This window comes from Sinocyclocheilus rhinocerous, unplaced genomic scaffold (genome assembly GCF_001515625.1).
Source record: "Sinocyclocheilus rhinocerous isolate Xijiao unplaced genomic scaffold, SAMN03320098_v1.1 scaffold17, whole genome shotgun sequence".
In the NCBI taxonomy this organism is placed as follows: Eukaryota; Metazoa; Chordata; class Actinopteri; order Cypriniformes; family Cyprinidae; genus Sinocyclocheilus; species Sinocyclocheilus rhinocerous.
Window position 1 is genome coordinate 314,360 of NW_015634017.1, and position 7,738 is coordinate 322,097.

Below are 7,738 nucleotides of genomic sequence, written 5' to 3' on the forward strand. Positions count from 1 at the left end.
TTAATATATTTTAAATGTAATTTATTTCTGTGATGCGCAGCTGTATTTTCAGCATCATTACTCCAGTCTTCAGTGTCACATGATCTTCAGAAATCATTCTAATATGATGCTCAAGAAACATTTCTGATTATTATCAATGTTGAGACCAGTTGTGCTGCTTGATATTTTTGCCAAAACCGTGATTTTTCATGATTCTTTGATGCAAAAAAAAGTTCAAAAGAACAGCGTTTTTTTTAAATAGAACTATTTTGTAACATTATAAATGTATTTACTGACACTTATGATCAGTTTAATGAATCCTGAATAGAGTAATGTTGAAAAAAGGTATTAATAAAAAAAATTACTGAGCAGTATAGTGTATATAATTTGTTTTTATTTATTTATTTATTTTTTTAAATCACCACCTTTTAATGTTGTTATACCTTCGTTTTTGACAGGTGTTTCATTATACAGATCTACTGAATCACAGAGTTCATAAAGCATAACTCTTTGATTGTGTAATAGATACCTAACAACTCCCAAACACTTGCATACCTGTCATACAATTCTGAGTGACACACAAAGCATGTACAGGACAGACTTGTTGATGTCTTTGCAGCTCATGTGTTGACGACTGCTCAGTTTGCCACGTGTAGTTTCACTGTCAGCAGCAGTACTAGCTAGACAATGCTCGTTAGTCCGTTCAAATTACCATAGAATTTGAAAAATGAGGATACAGAAGGAGGAAAAAACATCCTCTCATGTTTTTCTCTTTCAGGGTGAACCATTTCAACCTCAAACATTTGACAGTTCTGTAGTGTGTGAAAACCCCAACAACAACCTCAACCTGTTCAAAGGTTATGTGTGAGTATCTCAAATCAATTTCACTCAAATCACTCAATTTCATGCACAATTAACTGCATCACGACTCCATCATCATGACTGCCTCTTTTGTCAGATCCACACCAATGAACAGCATTTGTTTGGCCTTCACATTTTGTCATTCGTTAATCAGGGAAGCTGCTTAAACCCTCTGATGCATCACAAAGGAAAACATGTTCATGCTTCTTCTTTACTTAAAAACAAGTAGATAACCATTACCAATTTTCTTCTGATAGGTGCAATCTGTCCATTGCAATAGAAAGTCATGGTAAATATTTCAGAGGCTGATGTATGAGCACTTTCATGAGCCATGTTGAATTTATGTTGTTATAAATAATAAACGCGACATTTAAAGAGGACAGTCATCTAAAATAATGGGTCAAAGGTCATGGATGTAGCATCTACCTAAATGGTTACAAATGGGTTTTAGTAGTGGACACCAGCATCAGTGGATTAATGGAACAGTTCACCAAAAAATTTAAATCTGCTGAAAACGTATCAGATGCTCTGCAGTGAATGGGTGCCGTCAGAATGAGAGTCCAAACAGCTGATAAAAACATCACAATAATCCACAAGTAATCCACACCACTCCAGTCCATCAGTTAACATCTGGAGAAGACAAAAGCTTTGTGTTTCTAAAAAAACAAATCCATCATAAGACATTTTTAAAGTGTCAGTTTGCCCAAAAATCTAAATTCTGTCATCATATCATCCTCGTGTCGTTCTAAACCTGTATGTGTTTTTTCTTCTGTAGAACGGAAAAAATATATATTTTAAAGAATGTGGAACTAAACAGTTGATGGTAACCATTGACATGTACATATTTGCCTTACATAGTGTGGCAAAAAAATACTGTGGAAGTCAATGGCTGCCGTCAACTCTTTGGTCACCAACATTCTTCAAAATATCATCTTTTGTGTTCAACAGACTAAAGAAACTTGTACAGGTTTGGACCAGCTTTATGGGGATTAAATAATGACAAAATTTTCATTTTTGGGCGAACTAGTCCTTTAACTTCAAACTGTTGCTAAAATGTGAGTTCATAATCTATAATAACGCTTCCTCCAGTTAAAAAAAATTGTCTGGTCTGAATCAGGAGAGAAATTTGCACAGATCAAGCACCGTTTACAAGCCAAAACAGCTCTAAACAAATATGCTGGTGGATTTTGATTTGAGAGACAACAGGAGATGGACTGAAGCGAAATAAAAACGCCTTGATGATGGATTTGTTCCTTACAAACACGCAGCTTTTCATTTCACAAGATGTTGATTGATTATTGTGATGTTTTTATCAGCTCTCATTCTGACGGCACCCATTCACTGCAGAGCATCCAATGGTGAGCAAGTGATGCAATGCTACATTTCTCCAAATCTGATGAAGAAGCAAACTCATCTACATCTTGGATGGCCTGAGGGTGAGTCAATTTTCAGCCAATTTTTATTTTTTGGGGAGAACTATTCCTTTAAATCTCTGTTGCGAAGTTTCCCCACACATCCACACATGAAGTAGGCTGGAAAACAGATTTGGCCCCTTTTTTTGTCCCGTTGCAGCCATATTAACTGGGTTATCACGCTGAGAGATGATTCTGATGTTCCCAAGCATTATAAAGCTCTTATCCTGCTCCTCCATTCAAAGACGGGCCCGTTCCTCACGTGGCACACTGAGGTAATTAGTCTGGGTGACTAAGGAAGATGCTGTGTTTGATGTCACAGGGAGAGGCCTGATAAGAGGAGAAAGGTGCTTCGGCATCGATAGTGAGAACTGCACGGTGAGAAATACTAATGATGCAGCTGGAATACATTTCATCACCACATTTGACACTCCACAGTACTGTGTGCTCACATGGGATGCATTAAAATACACTACACATAGTACATTACATGCATGTCAGCATTTTGTGGAGATGCACATCATTTAAACATAATTCATGTTTTTTATCAAAATAATGAATCATTTGAAACGTTATACTCAAGGCACTTTTCAAAATGCACAACTTTGTACCTTATTGTTCCAAACCTGCAAGAGTTTCTATCTACTGTTGAACACAAAAGAAGATATTTTGAAGAATGTTGGCGACCAGACAGTTGACGGTAGCCATAGACTTCCATAGTATGGGAAAAAAAATACTATGGAAGTCAATGGCTGCCGTCAGTTGTTTGCTCACCAACATTCTTCAAAATATCTTCTTTTGTTTTCGGAAGAAAGAAACTCTTGCAGGTTTGGAAAACCTTGAGAGTGAGCAAATGATGACATAATTTTCATTTTTGGATGATGGTACCTAAATGGTTTGTTTTGAAAGGGCACCGACACAGTGACAGCTTTTGTACCTTTTTTCTGTCTGTGTACTATAGTAATATCCCTTAAAAAGTACTGTAGTACTAGCATACCATGGTATTTTGATATAAGCCATTGTGCTAAACGATTAGGTTGCACGGTGAGAAATACTAATGATGCAGCTGGAATACATTTCATCACCACATTTGACACTCCACAGTACTGTGTGCTCACATGGGATGCATTAAAATACACTACACATAGTACATTACATGCATGTCAGCATTTTGTGGAGATGCACATCATTTAAACATAATTCATGTTTTTTATCAAAATAATGAATCATTTGAAACGTTATACTCAAGGCACTTTTCAAAATGCACAACTTTGTACCTTATTGTTCCAAACCTGCAAGAGTTTCTATCTACTGTTGAACACAAAAGAAGATATTTTGAAGAATGTTGGCGACCAGACAGTTGACGGTAGCCATTGACTTCCATAGTATGGGAAAAAAAATACTATGGAAGTCAATGGCTACCGTCAGTTGTTTGCTCACCAACATTCTTCAAAATATGTTCTTTTGTTTTCGGAAGAAAGAAACTCTTGCAGGTTTGGAAAACCTTGAGAGTGAGCAAATGATGACATAATTTTCATTTTTGGATGATGGTACCTAAATGGTTTGTTTTGAAAGGGCACCGACACAGTGACAGCTTTTGTACCTTTTTTCTGTGAGTGTACTATAGTAATATCCCTTAAAAAGTACTGTAGTACTAGCATACCATGGTATTTTGATATAAGCCATTGTGCTAAACGATTAGGTTGTGTTAAAATTACTTGTAAATATCCTAAAAATGTTCCTAAAAACCTTAATAATAAAGTAAAGTTCTATATTTTTATTCAGCAAGGATGCATTAAGTTGATCTAAACGTGACAGAAAATACATTTATGTTGTTCAAAAGATTTCTATTTAATAAATTCTGTTTTGAACTTTCTATTTATCAAAGTTAACCTTTGGTAAAACTTGGTGAACAAGTTTTACCAAAGTCTGTTTCCACAAAAAAATAATATTAAGTGATTTTTGAAGATCATGTGACTCTGAAGACTGGAGTAATGATGCTGAAAATTCAGCTTTGATCACAGGAATAAATTACATTTTACAATATATTAAAATAGAAAACAGTTTGTCTGAATTGTAATAATATTTCACCATATTACTGTTCTTACTTTGTTTTAGATCAAATAGCTAACATAAGTTTAATCAATCAATCAATCAATGCAGCCATGGTGAGCACTTCTTTCAAAAACAAAAATTTCTGAATTTTATTTGACTTTCTTAATTTCTTTCCAATTCTTTTATTTAGTTTCCCCATATGTCATCTGCAAGCAGTTTTGTTTTTATGACTCACAATGTACATTTTCATTCATCATCCCTGATCCTCATTTGTAATGATAGAGCCTAATATACTGTGACTGTAACATCTAATAGTGCAATAAGACCATGCTATACTGTACCGCCAGACTCTGTTTTAAGTCTTTAACATCCCATTTCCACCGGAAGCGACACAACAAACTAGAACGCTCTCCCATTATCGCTCACGATCACGCGACGGCTTAGTTGATGATAATAGACGCATTATATCGCACACAGATGGCAGTTGAAGTTTTCTGTAGCCCACTGTTTCTCTCTTGATAAATTATACACATGGCATGGCTTATGAATGACCGTTGCTATTTTACAAATGTTCTTGTTTTTACGCCATGATTTATTCATTGCAGGACACGAGACCAAATCCATGTTAAACAACAGCGGGCCCAGGTACAAACGCAGCAAGATCGAGAGGAAGATGAATATGGATGTGCTCTTCTGCGTGGTTCTTCTATTTTTCATGTGTCTCATCGGAGCCCTGGGTACAGTACGGGGAACAAGCCCCTCGATAATTCAAGACGCACTACACGCTGAGCACAAAGTGCTTTACTTTAACATACAAGCTCTGATTCTGGAATAGTGGTGTGTGCAGCTACATTTCATCACCACATTTGTGACCCTGGAGCACAAAAGCAGTCTTAAGTCGCTGGGGTATATTTGTAGCAATAGCCAACAATACATTGTATGGGTCAAAATTATTAATTTTTCTTTTATGCCAAAAATCATTAGGATGTTAAGTAAAGATCATGTTCCATGAAGATATTTTGTAAATGTTCTACTGTAAATATATCAAAAATAATTTTTTTATTAGTAATATGCATTGCTAAGAACTTAATTTGGACAGATTTAAAGATGATTTTCTCAATATTTTGATTTTTTTGCACCCTCAGATTCCAGATTGTATCTCAGCCAAATATTGTCCTATCCTAACAAACCATACATCAATGGAAATATTATTTATTCAGCTTTCAGATGATGTATACATCTCAATTTCGAAAAATTGACCCTTATGACACTCCACAGTACTGTGTGCTCACATGGGATGCACTAAAATACACTACATATACTACATTACATACATGTCATTATTTTGTGGAGATGCACGTTATTTAAACATAATTATTGTTTTTATCAAAGTAATTAATCATTTGTAACATTGTACTCATTTGTAACATTGCAGTACACCTTTGTACCTATCTCTGAAGGGTGCATATTAATACCTTAAAGGGACAGTTCACCCCAAAAAAATGAAAATTCTGTCATCATTTGCTCACCCTCAAGTTATTCCAAACCTGCAAGAGTTTCTTTCTTCTGTTGAACACAAAAGAAGATATTTTGAAGAATGCTGGCAACTGGACAGTTGACGGTAGCCATTGACTTCCATAGTATGGAAAAAAAATACTATGGAAGTCAATGGCTACCATCAGTTGTTTGCTCACCAACATTCTTCAAAATATCTTCTATTGTGTTGAACGGAAGAAAGACATTTGGGTGAGCAAATGATAACAGAATTTTCATTTTTGGGTGACCTATCCCTTTAAAAGTACATATTAGTACCTAAATGGTTCATATTTGTATTTTTTTAAAGAGTACCGCCACAACTTTTGTACCTTTTTTCTGAGTGCACTATAATAATATCCCTTAAAAAGTACTGTAGTACTAGCATACCGTGGTACTTTGCTATAAGCCATTGTGTTAAACGATTAGGTTATGCATTAAAATTACATGTTAATGTCCTAAAAATATCCTAAAAACCTTAATAATAAAGTAAAGTTCTATATTTGTATTCAGCAAGGATGAATTAAGTTGATCTAAAAGTGTCAGAAAAGACATTTATAAACATTTGAACTTGCTATTTCTCAAAGAATCCTGAAAAAATTGATCAGTTTCCACAAAAAAATAATATGAAGTGGTTTCTGAAGGATCGTGTGACACTGAAGACCGGAGTAATGATTACTTGCAACATGCAAGCTGCAAAATGACACTCTGATTCTGAGCTCTGAACGGCTCGGCTCGGTGTCTGTTCTTCATCATACAGAGATAAAGAATAAAGTGCTGTTACGACCTCACACAATCCTCACGCTCTCTTTTCCTTCTGTAAGGCGTGAGCAAAAAAGGACACTACAGACGCCCAGAATAGCTCGCTCACACGCCAGTCTCTTATGAAAGCAATGATTAATCTCGCTCTCTCTTTCTCTGTGCTTCGAGTTCAATGATGCTTTATTGGAATATCTATATTGAAATACAGTACTGTCAAAAGCAGTGTCATTAATGAATGTAAATGTCTCTTTCTCACAGGCCATGCGATCTGGTTGGAAACTTTTACCAGCATGCCCTCATACATCGTCCTTGACAGTAATGGCAATTACACTCCTTCAGCCCTAGCGGGATTTTACATGTTCTTCACCATGATCATCTTACTACAGGTACACAATCTGTCACTCGCAAGGCTTATGTTAAGCAGGTTTAAGTGAAAGTAATGGCCACGTTTCACCGAAAGGGTAAGATGACATAAATGTATCATAGCGTACAATGTAACTAGTTTTAAACTTCATTTCTCCATTTAGCCTAAAGGGATAGTTCACTCAAAAATTTAACTTTTCCATCACTTTCTCACTTCTAACTTTACTGTGGAAGTCAATGGGTGCCAACAACTGTTTGGTTACCCACGTTCTTACTAACAATATGTGTTCAGCAGAAGAAAGAAATTCATACAGGTTTGGAACAACCCGAGGGTGAATAAATGATGACAACATTTTCATTTTGGGGTGAAATATCCCTATAAATATTGATTTTCGGCCTGTCCCACCTCAGAGACCTTGGGCATTTTGACTGCATAAAATGACAAAAATCATATAACAATTTCAGAATTTTGATATTCACATTATTGTAGTACTATTTTTATTTATCTATTTATTTATTATAAAACATGTTCCATATTTTTCCACAAAACCATGTTAGCACACGGTTTTTGTGCATTACAATTTTTTTTGTTGTTAGCACATGGTTTTTGCGCATTACGAAAATGTTTTGTTGTTAGCACATGGTTTTTGCGCATCACAAAATTGTGTTGTTGTTAGCACATGGTTTTTGCGCATTACAATTTTTTTGTTGTTAGCACATGGTTTTTGCGCATTAGAATTTTTTTGTTGTTAGCACATGGTTTTTGCGCATTA

At 35.4% G+C, this 7,738-nt stretch overlaps 1 pseudogene; it reads left to right on the forward strand.

The window, feature by feature from the left end:
• LOC107745093 (probable phospholipid-transporting ATPase VB) overlaps nucleotides 1-7,738 on the forward strand; it is a 37,396-nt pseudogene that overhangs the window by 21,110 nt on the left and 8,548 nt on the right.